The 13,739-nt window shown below is 33.9% G+C and overlaps 1 long non-coding RNA gene across 1 annotated transcript in view; it reads right to left on the bottom strand.

The window, feature by feature from the left end:
• LOC125699193 (uncharacterized) overlaps positions 1-13,739 on the bottom strand; it is a 263,892-nt gene that overhangs the window by 31,833 nt on the left and 218,320 nt on the right. Inside the window, exon 4 of the long non-coding RNA XR_007379474.1 lies at positions 2,306-2,425. This is a non-coding gene — a long non-coding RNA (uncharacterized LOC125699193). The remainder of the gene's footprint in view (positions 1-2,305; positions 2,426-13,739) is intronic.

The following is a 13,739-nucleotide window of genomic DNA, read 5'->3' as shown; positions in this document are numbered from 1 at the left end:
CTAAAGCACCTACTCATTGTGGTTTTCTTCTGTGACATGAATTTTTAATTTTTATACAATTACCAATGGAGGAATATGAGCAATTTATCCTTCACATTTTTGCTACAGTGATTTAAGATGACCCTGTGTAACTTCCACTCTTGCACCTACATCAGAGATGGTACCTGAAGGACCCATTAACAAAAGAAAAAGGCTGTACCCCAGAACCAAGTATGTCAATATCTCACTCACGACTTTATCCAAAAGTCAAAAAACAGGACAAAACAAAACAAAAACACCCACATAGCAACTCTGTTCTTGCTCAAAACACACATCTTTATTTCCCTTTCAATTTATGCAGCTGGACTGTGGAAATTGGTAAAACCAGCCTTCTCTATGACTCACGTTAATCTTGAAATACTTAATCTGTCTTAGTAGTAATGAATTATTGATTTTATGTAAGAAGTATTTAATTAATCAGATAACTGGGACTAATAAGCTGGTAAATGCAAAGGGGAAACTCTATAGATAACCATGAAATTTCTCTCCATATGGATGCTTCTTCAGTCTTTAGTTTTTTTGCATCTTCAATAAGACACTTTTCTTGTCACTTGATAATGTTTCTGATGTACAGCATGTTGCATGCTTATTTTAGATTGCTGACATTTCTGAGAACAGTTGGTTTGATATACATGCACTAACAAAACAGAGTTGGTGAAAGATTAATATTTTGTTGGCAAAGGTCAGTTGTGTGATAATGACTTTTACTTACCCAAAAAACTTTTTAAGGAAGGTTACAGTAAATTAACCTAACTCCTGTCTGTCAATCAGTATACAACCTCATGACACATTTGCTCTTTGATAAACTGTTCAGTATGTATTATACCAAACTGTGAAAGAGATAGAAGGAAAAAGCTACTCACACGGACAGATTTAGATTCATTGGCAATTTACCCAAGGAGTGGTAAGCTTTATTTAGCAGGAGTCACAAATGTGCAGATCAAGGGGCAGTATCTAGGTAGGTTTTTGTAGTTTATGACTATATCAGTGTACAACACAGGGATAAAGGATTTGATACTAATGCATTCAAGACAGAGCTTGGTGAGAAACCTCTTTCATAATGCTTTGCTTTCCCTGTACTTGCCAAATGCTCACACACTTTCACAGTGATTCAGCAAAATGCATAAAAAGCACTTAACAATCTTTTTGCTGGTGGGGGGCACATAGGAAAAGATTGTAACACTAAATGCATACCAACGTGCGTCTTGGCATGTACTCTATTCACATCTATCAGTCTGCAGGTTAAGGAAAGTTTTGCCTGACTAGCTGTGCCTGTCTCCCATTCTTTTCAGGAAAGGGGAAAAAAGAAAAGGAGAAATGCCTTAACTTTAAATCATCCCAAACAGAACTCAAGGAAGGCAAACATGGGGAATGTGACACTGCCCTCACATGAGGAGGTACTGATGCAACAGGAAGCATGTTGAGACCATCAAAAACACAGTCTGACCCAGCCATTAGCCCAGTGATGTTCCTCTGACTGTCACTAATCCAGGAAGTTGGTCAGGAAGGACCAAGATGGACCCACATGAGAAAACATTTCTCATGACTGACAACTTTGAGAGTCATCATCCACAAGCAGGTAGAACCAAAATATAAAAGAAATGCAATAACAATACCCACAGTACTCACTTTACCCACAGAGCTAGGAACTAATATGACATTAATGTTCAAAAATAACCCAACATTCAAAATTAATTTGTTCAGACATTAATAGAATTTTTGTCCGTTCCACCTAGCTCATTCCTTGCATTTTTTTTTAAAACCTAGAGGCCTTGATCTCATCCTGTGGAGCATTAGGTGTCAAAATAAGAGTCTTGCAAATAAAATAAATCTGAGTGAAAAGGAGAATAAGAAGCCACATTTCTCACATCTATGAAATTGTTCACAGTCTTTGGGAAAGGAACCCAAGAACTGAATTAGTTAAAATTCCAGTTTTTCTAGCCATTTTAACATTTTAACATTCACTTTTGCTCAGAAATGTCTATCTTTAGGAAACTTCTGCTATGGAAAATAAATGGGCAATAATTTATGCTTTTAACTATGATAGAATTTCACTTTGAAGGTTCACATGCAACTGCATTACTTACTTATACTTACTTATCATATACTTACATATATACTTACTTATCATATATATATTTTACAGCTTTCATCTTATTTCGGAAGCCAGTACAAGAGATGCAACACAACCACTAGAAAAACATGATACACATACTTCAGTTTCAGAGCAAAGGCTACCATTCATTGACACAACTCCAAGTAGTACCTGATCAATCCAGTTGGAAAATCAAAGTGTTCTGTGAACAGCTGGTCTTCTAATTAGTGTGCTCAGGGGTAATCTCTTCTGCTTGAGTGTAAAATCTGCCTCACTGGTAGAAACAGTGATCTAGGAAGTAAAAGAGAATTAAAATGCTTAAGAGGAGATTTGTGATTAATGAATTAAAAATACAAAAAAAAAAGAAAAAAAGAAAAAAAAAGAAAGAAATGTCATTACTGGTCATATTTGGTGGGCACTGTATTAAAAATCATGACAAAAACTAAATATTAGTGTAAGTAATAACAGAACAGCCTCTAATGTAGAAGGATTTCTGTTGCTATTTATAATAGTCATTTTATTGTTTTTTATGTTGAATTTCCATGAGAAAATACTATTTTTTTCTTCTACTTCGATTTATTTTTAAATTGAATACTAGATTTTCTACAAACTACTTTCATCTTCTATTAAGATCAGTGAAATTTAGATTATAAGGTAATACTAGAAATTGAAAAAGCAATCAAGTGTATGTGCTAGTCTGGACGTATAACAGCTTCTGAATATTCATGGCACAAAAAAAAAAAAAAAAAAAGCTTATTCTAAAAGAGAGAAAAACCCCTGTCCATAGGTCTAGAAATCTCTAGAAACTTTATTAAAGTCCCTGCTATGGTACTGATGCATAATGAAAGGTGAGCTCTCAGGATTAAATTACCTTATCTCAAAGTCATCATATGCAATATTATTTGCTGATGTATCACCTCTGTATTGCTCTTCTTTGCCTGTTTTTACTAAATAACCAGAGTCATCACCTAAAGAGTACAAAATTCTGCTACTGTATAATCATCCTATTCTTTTCATTTCAATTCCTTTACCCTTCTAGCTTACAGCTAGTACTGAGAGGAAGTACTGAGCTGCCAAAAATGACAAGCATTTGCTTTGAGTACTTTTTAATGCCTCTTGGATCATGTCTACCAAACAAAAATATTGTCTGTCCACCAAAAAATTGCCACCTCTTTTCGCTATTAAAAAACAAATATCTGTTATCAATACAACACTGTACAACTTGCAGAAAGTCTATGAACCACAGAAAAGAACAGTACACTATGATGATACTGGATATTTCTTCAGTTCTTAATCATAATTAAAAAAAACCTGAAAAGAAGAGAGATATGCATTTTGCCAAGTCAAAAGTTTTTCTATGTTTTGATATTTGGTTCTATTAAAAACACCATTATATGAATGATTCATCATAAAGAATCCATTTTAGTCGAAAAAATAGTGATATATCTCCCACACATGTATTTACAAAGAAAAAAAAACAAGAAAAAAAAACAAACACAAACCATCAAGTGGAAACTCAAAAGGCATTTTACTGTTATCTTTTATCCAATGGTGATTCCTTGCCATTTTATGTATTATATAGTTATCCAGAGTTTATAATGTTTGTACTACTTCCCACCAGTTATTTTATACTTTTGTTATTACACCAGGGAGAGAAGCACTCAGAACTGGTGAGACATCTCTATCTCATCTATTCCAGTTGATATCCAGTGTGTGAGAGCATATGAGCATCACTTTCTCTTGGGAAAGAATTTTTGGGTCAGTGCCTTCACTAGCAAAGAAATCTGAAAGCAACGACTAGAGCATACTGGGTTAAGAACAGAGGACTGCACATCATGTTAAAGACATTTGCCTAGCAATTGGATAAGGATAAAAGAAGTATGCAGTAAAAGCAGAAAAGTAGGACATCAACATATATATATATATTTTATACATATATATATCCTCACATACTTGTGATGTTTCTTGATTCCTTATATCAGTGAATGAAAACCACATCAGTACTGTTAGTAAGCAACTTCTCAGCAAATTTTTAAAAATACTCTGAAGTCTTGAGATGATTACAAAAATGATATAAAAATTTATATACGTATACAACTGACAACCATGCACGAACCTATGCCTTTGTTGTTACAGCATCTCATTTTCCTTAAATTGGGTTATCCAGATTTGTGTGGATATTATCTGCACATTATGCTATAGAATAGCTCTGTCAACAGAATAAACACCATGGTCACAGATAAAATGACATAAATATTCTTTCCTATGAAAGCTAAATATAGCCTGAATCCAAGTCAAGGCAACACAGGGTACTCCTCAAGACATGGCAAAAGCTGTTTGGAGTTTTAATTCAGTCTTCTCCCAAATCTTAGCTGCCAGACTGTTCAGTAAGACAACCAATTTTGGACAAAGCTATGTTTAGTTTCTAACCTTTTATTTATTCTTGTTCACTATATCATAAGCTAATATATTGTCTTGAAATTCTAAGGTTAACTTTCAGTACTGGTCTTTTGGCAAGGTAATGTTGTATGATAGGAGCAAAGGAGCTACTCCTATTAGGGCTCTGCCTGCCAAGATGTCAGGACTCAAACAGCTGACAGTCATAGAAATAGTATTTTAGGTATTGTAGATTATTATCATGAAATTTTCAACAGAGGAATGACAAAGCACTTTCCTTAATAATGAACTAGAGCAGTAATCCACAGAACATTAACCAACACTTAACAGATCTAAATAACTTACTTTAAAAAACTCAGCATTGAAGTAAAACTTTTGTCAAAGGTATTGTCTGTCTCAATTTGAATATGTTATAAAGATACAATAAGAAAGTGTAAAACAGTAATATCAACTTATTAGACTTCATTATCATAATATCTCATCAGCCATAGATATCAGGTAACATGCTATGAAACAGGGAGAGTTGAAATATGAAAATCACACAGTCCAAAAAATCTTAATAAAACTACTCCCGCACTCAAGAAAGGAAGCCCTGAATACAGTTCATACCTTGATAAAGTTGACCTAAATGCTACCAAACTTACTACAATTTCTGTAGTTTAACTTTTTTATGATTCACTGGTTCTTACAAATCTTCCACCAGCTGTAGAAGACTTCAATTTTATGGAATCAATGACTGATCTGCTGTAATTTTCCTCAGTGGAAGAATTTCTGCAGAGTTTCCATGGCATGACTATTGATAAAATGCTATAATTCTAAATGGACAATATTTTGATGCCAATGTCACCTACATCTGAGAATGCCAAATATTTATCTAGGGACTAATAACAGAACAACTTATAATCAAAGGATTGTAATTAACTGGCCTTTGAAACAGCTCTGAAAAACTAGCCTGTTAACATCTGTACTGTACAGATGACAAACTAAAGGAAAGAAGGCAGTCATTCACATTGTAAGTCCATGCTAAAGCAGAAAAGAAATGCAGAACGTACATTAACAATATATCCATCCCACTGTCAGCTCTTTAAAAGTAAACCAAATTGAGTACTTGTAAATTATTCACTGGGATGTGAGCTTGTAAACTACCATAAGGAGTCTAGTCTCACTGGACTGGGGAGCAGTAAGAGTGACAGACTAGAAAGACATAAGGAGATAGAGCACACTATAATATAGCAATATTAATTAATAATTCAAATACTCTTTATGTTTAATAGAGTATGACGTGATTTGGGGTTAATAAAATGACTGACCTTCAACTTTGCAGTGCAGTAAGCACGAGATATATTACTGCTTAAAGAATGAATACCCCAATATTGCTTTGGAAAATGAACATGTTATTTGATAATGGTTCAGTTTATTACACATTATTCTCCAACTAGAAGAAATGAATTATTAGCTGTTAAGCTTGGTATATGTAATGCACAGTAAAATAAGTTAATATTTGCCTTGAGTTCAGGAGAAGATTACCTTGGAGAAAAAGGGTTTTTCAAAAGCAAGTATCCCAGAAGCAGATATAGCATTTCAGTATGAAAATCTACTGGCAGAAATGTTGGGTGAACCGTGACACTCACATTGTACCTAAAGTGTATGGAGACCCATCTGCACATAAAACTAATTTAAATCAGAAAGTCTGAGACCTTATGAGGAAGTAGTCACAAATCATAAATTTGCAAAAGCATATACCCACAGTTATGCGGGTTTTGGCAGTGATGCTGCAAAGCTTGTGCTAAAGTCCTTTCAATTCACAGTTCCTTTGCACGTAAAATGGCTGGTACACAAATCTCCAATCTGCGTTCCACAGAAGCCTTTTTTCTGTTATTGTGATGTGAAATAGATTTAAAATTAGTACCAATAACCATGAAGCTAGAAGTTTGTTAGGTAGTGTGCTGTTATGGTTAATACTTACCCACCAAAGTTTTCCATTATAAAGAACCTCTATATAAATTCAGGAGTCGGTAAAGCTGGAGTATTAGGAATACTGAGAACATCATCAGAATGAGGAGGTCATGGTTGCCAGGGGAACATGGATACTTACAGCGTACCTAATGTAAAGGGTTAGTCACTTGTCAACAGATCTCCGCAGATGGTAATGATTCAGATTTTGTAAAAACCCATCTGGGGCAATCAGTGGGTGGTTAATGAAAACATAATCATAACAAACATTATTGTTTAATCCTGCTGTTTAAGTAACATCGTGTGATTGAAATCACAGAATTATTTACACTTATGACTGCTCATCAAAGGTACAGTCTACATTTGGTAATAAATTACCATAGTATTTTTGCTAAACCACTTTATATGTTCATTTAAAATGTTAATTCATGAGTGTCCCTTTGGATTTTATAAACTGAATATCAAAGAACAATTTATCCTGCTGGTCCAGCCAGACCAGTATTCTTAGCTTACCATACAGGAATACTGAGCTGTAAAGCACTGCACATGCTCTATAAATACTGCAGACATTCTATTTTTTACTCTGTATAGAATCACAGAATCATGAAATTGCTCAGGTTGGAAAAGACCTTAAAGATCACAGAGTCCATTCACAACCTAACCATACTACCCTAACTAACAACCCCTGGCTAAATCATGTCCCTGAGCACCACATCCAAACAGTTCTTAAAAATATCCAGGGATGGTGACTATGCCATAGTGTCTCAGTAGGCTCTACAATGTATCAATGCATAAGAATCTTTTTATAAAAACACATTGACCTATTTCTTTTACCCCATAAACACACATTCTTGAATCTATTAGTCTAAACAGTTTAATGAGAAGTGTGTAGATTTTGTATTTTTCTATAGCTAAACTTATTTTAATAGAAGCTGTGAAGCTCCATAAGACATAAACCTTTAATCCACATTAAATAAACATGTTTGAAATTAAAGATTTATTACCAACAAATTAGAATTTCTTACAGCTAAGAAATCATCATGTTCTTGTTAACTATAGACTGTGCATCCTTGAAGTCTGTTTAGCTAGAATTTAAATGACTAATTAAAAAAAGCAAGTAAAAGGAATTTCTAGTTTCTAACATACTGTTCAGACCAAAACATAAATACATAATAGTATACTGTTGGCTTCTAGTCTTTTATCACAGATTTTCAATATTTGTGTTATACAGGGACAAGATCAAAATGTAACACTTCTACCTGATTTCAAGAATAAGAAGTAAAACTCAGACTTTGCTGAAAGAAGCAGTGCTAGTGATTTTAAAGAAAAAGAACTAATCTGTTTGTATTTTCTGAGTGATGAAATGAATCTTACAAGCTTCCAAAGATTGTTGTCATCCCAGAAGAAAAAGGATAGGTATATTTATGAAGAAGTACAGGTGATAAAAGCATATTTTCAAGTGACCAATTATATGAACATGCAGCAATCTACTAACAGTGAAAATAGTCATACATCAAATAAAATAAATATTATTTATGCAGTAAGAAGAGAAGGGGATTACTTATTAGAAGGGTTTGTAGAATCAGACCCATCTGCAGTTTGATTAGAATGCATTCTCAGGTGTATATGATGAATATAGTACAATAAAAATTTATTTCTCTTTTCTTAAAAACAAAAGGACACTAACAGGATCTGCTTCAGTGGCCCAAAGGCACACATTTTCATTCAGCAAAAATGTTGAAAGTTATTTATTATCAAATATAGGAGATGTACCATCTCATGGCTAGATAATTTTCAACAGTTAATCATACTGTCTTATTTATACAGGAATGTTTTCAAATGATACAAAATTTCTATCTATATATCTATATATATGCACACTCAATATAGTCCAAAAATGTAAAGCAGGAACAACACTTCATAATACACATAAGAGACGAGGAATAATGCACTGTTTAATTCATTGAGGAACTGCATGCCAGACTTGAAAGTAGGAGGTCAGATCTGAGGTCATCCAATTCCTGTCAAAAAACCAAGGTCCATCACTGGCAGCTGGTGTTGCTCATGAAAGAGGGAAGGGCAGCAGTGAGACTGACAGAGGGAAGTCTTAAGTAGGCTTCTGAGAGCTTTTTGCAGAGATTCATTAAATCCCTTTGCTCACCCTTCGCCTTCCAGGAAATTTCTTCCAGTACAGCTTTTATTTCATTGAAGTCATTAGGTAGGTGAAAATGATTTGGCCAACTTTTTCCCCATGGGGAATCTTCACTGAAATGTGCTACCACCAGTGACAGTTCAAGATCAAAAGAATATGTATTTTTTTTGTATTCAAAAAGTGAAATATTTCTCCAGCCTACCTGAATGATGGTGAATTTGTCACCATTTCTACATTCTCCTAGAAATCACAGAAACTACCATCAAGTGACTCCTAGGTAATAGGAGCTTTTGTTCAGCCCCTCAATACACTTGACTCAGATCATCTCAGCTGACTCTTGCCTTGTGTTTTTAGTTGAAAGAGAAAAGGCTACCAGAGAAATGCATTTTTTAGAGGTTAACAATTCTTAAGAGATGAGGCAAAATGTCTAGAACTGCACTATCTTCATTACATATCCACATTTGTACTAAACTATCAGAGATACTTTACATATCAAAAGAATGGCTTTGTCAGATTTTCATATTTATGTTTCAGAATTACCACCCCACAGAAATTCATTATTAGTGGAGATTATCGAGCCCTGTCCTTTCACCAACTGAGTAAATTATGAGCATATGTTCAGTAAGTACCAGGCATCATTTCAAGCTGTTTGCTTACCTGATTTATTTGATGAATTAACTATTGGCAATGACTGTTCCTCTAATTTTCCTAATTCTTGATACAATCTCAAGGATTTCTAATTGTATTTCTGGCCTTGAAGCACACTTCTGGGAGAAAGGTTGATTTCATGGGCCAATTTTTTTTCCCTGGGACAGGAAAAGTTATACTGTGTCCAACAAGACCATTTGTCAGGCTTATGTATTATATTTCTGAGGCAATACATGCTTCCCAAACTGAAAATGACCGAAAGGTATAAATACAAGGTTTTTTTTTGTTGTTGTTGTTGTTTTGTTTTTGTTTGTTTGTTTGTTTGTTTTAATTTCAGGAGACAATTATCTTTCAATTTTATATATACATGAGAATATGTGCAGAAAAGCTGAGAGTCTCTAGCACCTATCAGGAAGACAATACATATCTTAGAAAGTAGGACTTAGCAGCACTTACTAATATACTCCACATTTGTTTTCTTCCTTGCAGAATTAACGTGTAAATAATTTGCTTATATCTTACTGTACAAATTCTGTTGCTTGCTATTTGAGGATGACAGGTGAGTTCTTGCAGTCACACACCAGTATTGTTCCGTATTTGTATTTTTATTTAACAGCTTACAATTACTTTCCTTACATATGATAAACTCTGTGAGGGCAGGGAGAGAACTACTTGGTTTACTAACATTAAAGAAGAGACTATTACTGGCCTACACATACATGTTCAAGAACAGAAAGATAACAGAGAGACCTTCTGTTTCCTATATCCATTCTCTCTCTGCATAAATGCAGTCCCAGCACATTCCTGACCAGATGGTGAAATTCACTCCTCAAAAAGTGAGAGGTGGCATGAGATCAAATGACAGCTTAGATATCCCTTATGGATCAGCCTACAAATAGAGAAAAAGAGTGTGCCAATTATCAACCTAAGGTTCCAAAGACCATATTCATGCTAATGTCTGAGCAGAGCCCACAGAGCAGCCTTGCTCAGAAATTCCCTTGAGATGAGCACATTGCAGAGCAGAGTCTTAAAAGTGTAGTCTCACTCTGAAGACTACATATGACTTTTCTAAATGCTCAGTCAACAGCAGGAACATTAACTATTGCTTTAGTCAATCTCAATTTTCAAAGGTTAGGAAAGCACTGCCTGAGACACGGTTAAGACAACGATTTATAACATATCAATACCTGGTAGATTCTCATTACTTTCCTTTTCACAGTTCCTCCTAGGGAGGTTTCCTCTAAGCTACTACATTAAGATCCTGATTCAATTTTATATCTAAGGAATCTCTAAAAGATGCTATCAATAAAACATATTGGTCTGGTAAAAGTCAATCTGACCTTTGCAGGTTTGTATACTTTTCCAAGAGTTTGACTTTACAGCTTTATCCAACTGTTGTTTTGTCGTCGTTTGTGGTTTTTTTTTTTTTTTTCCTGTAAGAAATGTTACTTTAAATGTTGCTAGCAAGCACTGTTTGACTCTCATTTTCTAATTCTTAACTGAGCTTACACCACATGATACTATACCAGATTTTAATAGGAAGCTGTATTTGCTTCTGCTTACGTCAGACCTCTGTCCTCCAATATCTACCAGTTTCTAAACAAGATTTTGCAGCAAGATTATCTACAAATACAAATGATTAAGAGACCAAAATCTTTGCCTATGGAACAGGAAGACCACGTATACATAAAAGCAATCCAACAAACAAGAAGTTATAATACATTCTTGAAGTCCTGGTACTGCTAAAGATGATGTAAGTTTGTACTATAATTTACCACATCTGTCTGTAATAATCTACTTCCTATTCATCCAAATACTTAGGAGAATTACTCTGATATGAGTTACAGGCTACTGATCTTAAAAAACAGCATTGTCTTAAGCTCTGGGCTTTTCATTTGTCAAAGTAGCTTACCGATTTAAAAAAAAAAAAAAAAAAAAAAAAGTAATTTATAATCATTAATTTAAAAAAAATGCAGACTCCACAAAACAAAATAAAATCCAGGAGTATGCTCCTGGCAATTTAGAACATAATCTTGTAAGCTTTGTGCATAAACTTTTGCTCACATGAGTATCCAGATGCAACTGGCAGAACTGTGTATCTGAATGCATTTATACACTTATATATATTTATAGAGAAGCATCTGACTTACTTTTTTGGTGTTATTTTAGCTTTAATTTCTTGCTTTCACATTAAAAATAAAAGAATCACACTTTCCAGAAGTCTTTAACACTTAATCTATCTTCCAAAAGCTAAGAAACATAATATTGTGTCATGACTGTTAATTAGTACAGGTAGTCTGATATCAATGAAAAGAGTCCAATTAATTCAGCAGGTATCGGATTCAGTTCATTGTCCATCTGGTCCTATTTATTAGATTTTCTTCCATTCTGTCCAAATCAGTACTTTAAGAAATTGGCTGTATGGAGTAAAGCATACAGACTTTGGAGATTTTTAATGTGCTCCTGGTAGTTGCTGCTATTTTACTGAATCAAGTGAATGACACTAAATGATGCATTAATGTAGTAATGGCTGGCGGGATTATTGCTCACATGATGTACTAACCATGTACTGGCCAGCAGGAATAACATTCCAGTAATATATTAAGAAGAAACATCTGGCAAGTACCTATGCTTAAAGCACTGCTGTATTATTTGTAGTGCTGCTACTACTGTACAATCCCACCATGTCATTTGAAAGCTGTTTAACTATTGCTTCTTATTCTGCTAAAATCCTGAACTGATGTTTGCCATCTAACATAATGTATGGCATTGACTTGTGATTTTTGATGTGCTATTCCAGAATATGGTAAATGTGTTCAGCAAAGTAATGGGACACCAGTCTCTAAACTTCTTCATATTTTCAAGTAAACTACGCAGCATATTAAATGGATTGTGATAATTCATTAATTCAAAATTAATACATTAATTCAAAATTCATACATTTCAAAATGTAAGAAAAAATGGGTTCAAGAGTGTGTTTCAGTAAAATATTCCTTGCTTCTTAAGTACGGAAGTAGCTAAAATTTGATAATTCAAAATACAAATGTATTAAAAGAAATACTCTGCTTCTTTGCAAACAGCCATAAAAAGAGATTTCCAGTAAGAGAAAACTATTATGAAATAATTAGGAATTTTCTAATGTGTACCATTAAAATACATGGCAAAACTCCCAATAACTTCATGTAAGGTCTGAATTTTATCGTTCATTAACAAGGCTCCAGGAGAAGATTTTTGCATTAAATAGAAATTGTTGATTTTATTATTTCAATGTTTATACATCTCAAATTCAAATAACATTCTACTCCAGGTAATTAGCAGATGGGGCTAATGGTTGTAAGCATAGTATAGTATAGACTATGCCTGTAAAGTATCATGGATCCAGAGTATATCTTTAACTTAGAATGAATTTTCAATTTTCAAAAAATTTTTAGATATCTAAGTTTTTGCAGGCTGAATGGTCAGAACACCAATAAATTTTGTCAAAACAATATTCTCCTACTAAAATACTGAAATGTATCTTCTTATTTGTATAGTTAAATCAATAGCTACAAATTTATGTTCTGAAGAGACAGAATCTTGTGCTGGAAAAATGTTCTAGATATTGTTCTGTAATAATTACTTTAAAACTTTAAATTCTTTCACCATTTTTCTAGTCTCTCCTATGCTGCTTCCTTACCATTGACTTTGAGCTATTCCAGACTTATATCAGTGTAAGTGAATTTAAAATTTAACTCTGAATTTTAAAAGCAAATATATGTTTTATCACCAAGAGTCACACTGTAAGAAATTATACCATAAAAAGAAAGGCCAGGATGCTCAGCTGTGCATAGTTAGGTTAAATTGAGAAGTGTACTGCTGTCACCACCTATTGGTTATCCATTTAGGTATAACAACCAAATCATTTGAGTACAGAACTGAAGCTAATTAGAAAAGCTAGCAAGCAAAACAGAAGAATTAATAAGAAACATTAAGTTAAAAATCTCAAATTCAAGTCATTAATTGAGAGCAATTTAAAAGTCCATTTAATTGTACGCGGAGGAATGAGAAACAAATGTGTCTAGCTCTTTGTGCTTATCAGGAAAAAGATTACTTCACAGCATTGAAACATCTAACAGGGAAATGTATTCTTAGTCTGGTAACATAAACAAACTAATTTCTGACAATCCATTTCAAGGACTTAATTTAAATTACCAAGGTAATTAGCCTTGTTTACTGAAGTTTGCCCTATTAACTTTATCTGACATTCTAAGAAGGCAAAAGATTTCCAGTACTAGGAAATACATACAGGCAGTAAATATATTTGCCATCCCACTATGAACCACTGTATGAACCAAAGCCATCACAGAAGAATTAAGGTATGTCAAGATGAATACGCTGGCAGCAAAGACCAAAAGTCCGTGGTCCAATTCAAGTAAACAGCACTTCCTGCATATCCACAGCAGCTAGCATGGTCAG

The sequence above is a fragment of the Lagopus muta genome, chromosome 12 (assembly GCF_023343835.1).
Source record: "Lagopus muta isolate bLagMut1 chromosome 12, bLagMut1 primary, whole genome shotgun sequence".
Classification (NCBI taxonomy): Eukaryota; Metazoa; Chordata; class Aves; order Galliformes; family Phasianidae; genus Lagopus; species Lagopus muta.
The sequence above is the reverse complement of the archived record's forward strand: the minus strand, read 5'-3'. Positions and strand labels throughout refer to the sequence as shown.